General features: G+C 31.7%; 1 long non-coding RNA gene across 1 annotated transcript in view; it reads left to right on the top strand.

The window, feature by feature from the left end:
• The first annotated feature begins 2,413 nt into the window (after positions 1 to 2,413).
• The window catches only part of LOC134240353 (uncharacterized), a 2,112-nt gene continuing 327 nt past the window's right edge, over positions 2,414 to 4,198 (top strand). The window contains exons 1-2 of the long non-coding RNA XR_009986415.1: positions 2,414 to 2,472; positions 2,866 to 2,913. This is a non-coding gene — a long non-coding RNA (uncharacterized LOC134240353). The remainder of the gene's footprint in view (positions 2,473 to 2,865; positions 2,914 to 4,198) is intronic.

The raw sequence follows: 4,198 nt of genomic DNA on the forward strand, positions 1-4,198 counted from the left end.
AAGAGCATTAAGATTTTTTACAGAAGATTATAAAAGTTCTTATGAGAGTCTTTTACATAAATCTAAACTACCATCTTTGAAAACCAGAAGAATGCGTGCCATTGCTATAGAAACCTTTAAAATTTTACAAGGTTTAAGTCCTGTCTTTTTGCAAGATCTGGTTGTTTTTAAAAATAATTCATACAATTTTAGATATACAAATACTGCAGAGGTCCCAAGACCAAGAACAACAAGGTATGGGATGAAATCATTTAGGTATGAGGCAGCAAAGCTCTGGAACTCTCTACCCAATGAAGCCAGGCAATTCTCCTCATATAATAATTTTCAAATTACATTTCAACTTGGTGCGGAGAACTAAATTGTAAATGCAGCTCCTGCAGACTTCAGACTTCTATGCCTCATACCTAATTTTCAGTTTTATAGATGACCGTCTTAAGTTATTATTTATTTATTTATTTATTTTTACAGTATTGTGCTTTCTTAACCATTCCTCCTTGTTTGTGTGCATGACTTTTGTTTTAAGTACTTGTTGTTCTCTTATGTTGACTCTTTTATTTTTTTTGTGTGTTGCTCAAATGTTTTGTCTTTTATTTCTTTCTTTTCTTTTTATGTCTGTTTATCAATGTCTTTGGTTACAATTGTGTGTTTAAATGAACTTCTGTCTTTGTGAAACTTTAATGTGATATTTGTGCTCTTGTGTGTATATATGTACATTTTATTATATATATGTTTTTATGTTTCTAGTCGGTAAAAGGGCTTTATAGCTCATGTTCTCTGTTATGTGTATGTAGTCCCATATAAATAAAATTTACTTACTTACTTACTTATCGATTTTATTTGACACATATCAGTATCGTTCTGCTGAATCTTATTTCAGGGAATATGCATTGCTATATATTTCTTACCCATTTGAAGGAGACGCTATTAATGACAAAAGCAACTGTAAAGCATGCATTCTGTATAATAAGAATGTCATATTGAGGAGGCGGACACATACCTGATTTTTTTCGTCTTTCATTCTGCGTAGTGCTGATAGCTTATGTCATGTAATTTAAACACACAAAGCTAATTTTAAAAAAAAACTACTCATCACGAGGATATTTTTTTAATCAAACAAAGATAAAAAATAGAAAGGGAATGAATGAAACCGGGGGGCAGATGCCATTTTTTATTTGTCAATCGATTTACATTTATATTTTGAAAAACCAGTAGGGATATGATAATATTGTAAATATTTAGACTTTTAAAGTTAGTTCTTAAGAAAGGACACAGAATTCCACAAATTATCAACCTGGCTTGATTTTTTTTAAATCAACACAAAATGTAAGAAAGATAATCAAATCAAGCTTCTTTCGTATGTTTTTAAAATTCTTTTGTCTTGCTCAGGAATGCACCCAAAGGCGTGCAATAACTAAACAAAATATGATTCAGTTTATTATATAAGGAATGTGATTCCTATAGATTTTATGAAAGACAATCATTTCAATTGTAAAAATATGTGATGATTATTAAACCCCATGTTACCTATGTCTTCATTCTTAATACAGATCGCAACAATAAGGAATTGTTGTCATTTAACTTTCCTTTGTTAAAAGAGACACAGTTTTTCCAGAGAAGCTAATTTTGATTTGAAAATCTTCTGCAACTAAAAACTTCGAGCGAACTATTTTAATTTGAAATTAAATGGAAGTCAAAAGAGTTGAGGTCCTTATTCATACATGTAGAACGAGCTTTCAGAGGTAACGCTTCAGTCGACGTTGAGTTTAAAGTTTATCGATCAGCACGTCAAGCTTAGATGCACAATAAAGGAATATGTGTGCAGCTATGGGAATCGTTGTTTAACAGCACCAGGACGACTAAGATTGTACAGGTTTAACTTTTTATGCAGTAAGTAACTTTCATGCATAATTAAAGTAAATGCAACTTGATTCGTGTTATGCGGCAAGATTTTATTTTCATAAAACTCTTTAAATGAAGGAAGTTGCATTTTGCACTTATGAATTCAAGGTGTCATTTGCTTAATACGTGTAGGTCAATGACGTTTTAATTTTGTTAAAGTTGTGGAGTAAGATCATCTTTAAAATGATGTTTGTTTACAATGTTCTGACACAGGGAGAAAGGAATGGGCCGGTAGTTTGGTCGAAAATTCTTTATAAGGAAGACTTCGTCTCTGTTCATGGGGTGAAAAAAAACAGGAATAAAGAAAATATTGTCTTCTGAATAATAAAAGAAATGTTGAGTCGTGCCAATTTATCCAGTCGTTGGAGAGAAGAAAGAAACAACCCTCTATAATGATGGCTGAATGTTGCTAAGAATACTGGCTATTCGATTCTGGTGTTACATTTATTGTAGAAAATATTTTAAGAACGTGAACACTTTTGATATGTTTTAATTTTTTTTCAAAATTATACAGCCTTAAATGGGGGAGGAAAAACCATTAAAAGTGGGAGACATCATTCGAAAGTTTTCGAGGTGAGTTTTACTTTTTTATATACGTATTTTTTCGATGCAACATAATTATTTAAGGGATGAATTTAATACATGTATCTACCCATGGAAAAACATACTTGTGTAACATGGGAACAAATGAACTTGCACAACAACAAAATTTATAAGTTGATAGTAATATTATTGGTAATAGTGAAGATGAACTTGAAAACCAGGATGTTTCGTGTAATATACCAATTATCAAAATATCTATAAACTAAAAAACAATATAAAATTATCTTAGAATTATCTTAATTTCGATGAATAAACGAAACAACATTTATCAATCTCTTAATATTGCTGATCATGGATTATGAACGAAGAACATGCATTAATTTTCTGTTCTGTCTTTTCTTCTTAATATTTTAAATGGAGCAGTCAGTCGGATTTGACCACGGACAGCAAACCTCAAACTACACAGTACAGGTTTGTAAGCTTGAATTTTTTCTATTTATTCATTGTATTGATTAAAAACGAGCCGTATCTATTGATTTATTAAACTTACGATCAATCCATGTAATTGTTTGTGGCAGACTGCCAACGTACAAGGCCCAAGATTCTGTGTAAAAAAAATCAATGAAACATGCATTTTCGAACGGATTACTTCGCACAACTGCAACATTAAAATGCTATATGACAATCGTGATGACTTTAACTTTTCTATCGTCAACTTCCCTTACTTATGCAGCAATATACCTTCATCACCTGCATACGGATTGTATATATCTCAGTTGATTCGATACGGAAGAACATGCTCTACGTATGATCAATTTCTAAAAGGAGGTAAATTATTGAAAAACAAGTTGATGCAACAGGTATATCAGCAGTCTTGTTTAAAGGCATCATTTCGTAAGTCTCTGGTCGGTACAATTACCTTTTCAGCAAAAACAACTTATCATTAAGTTAAATGCTAACTGACGTTTATCATACTAATTGTTAGTCCATTATTTATTCACTGAATTAAAGACGGATTTTTCCGTTATTACACGATCATGACAATGAGCACACGGCGGGTGGGACCGGTCAGCAGGGGACGCTCACTCCTCCATGGCACCTGATCCCATCTCTGATGTTTCGGGGGTCTGTGTTTGATCTGCTCTTGTTTGTACTGTTTTATGGACTTTGAGATTGAATACTGTTCGTTACAAATGTATCTCCATATATCCTTCGTGCAATTGAGCAACATAGAACAAATTAAAAAAAATAGCATTTACATGTATATGTTCAATTTCAAATTTTAGCCAAAAATATGAATTCAATGCTTATATTTACATTCTCTAATTTTCCTTCTTCATAATTGCTTATTTCATTAATCTTTAATGTGAATTTAGCGCCCTTCTAAACTGACGTGTTTAATAGACGTAAGAGCCGCTTGTGACGTCAGATGACGTTGCAAAGTTAAATAACGCAAACAAACATTGCGAGGAAAAAATGACACATTAATTTTAAACGCAAATTTGTAGTATTTTACGTTAATCTAACAGGTTTATAGTTTTCAATTAAATTGAGTCAAAACATTGTACATTTTGTTGTTCCTAGATTATAGAAATTTGCATATAGTTCCTTCTGTGTACTCTAAGGCGTGGTGACAAGTTTTCGCGTGTGTTATAGAAATTTGAATGCCGTGGATTTCTAATGAATTTCATAAGTAAAAATATACGGAATGTAAATATTTACTGTTAAATCACATATTTTTGTGGGGTCAAATTTT

The sequence above is a fragment of the Saccostrea cucullata genome, unplaced genomic scaffold, assembly GCF_032062105.1.
Source record: "Saccostrea cucullata isolate Sc308-1 unplaced genomic scaffold, CSIRO_AGI_Scuc_v1 ctg17456, whole genome shotgun sequence".
NCBI classification, from domain to species: Eukaryota; Metazoa; Mollusca; class Bivalvia; order Ostreida; family Ostreidae; genus Saccostrea; species Saccostrea cuccullata.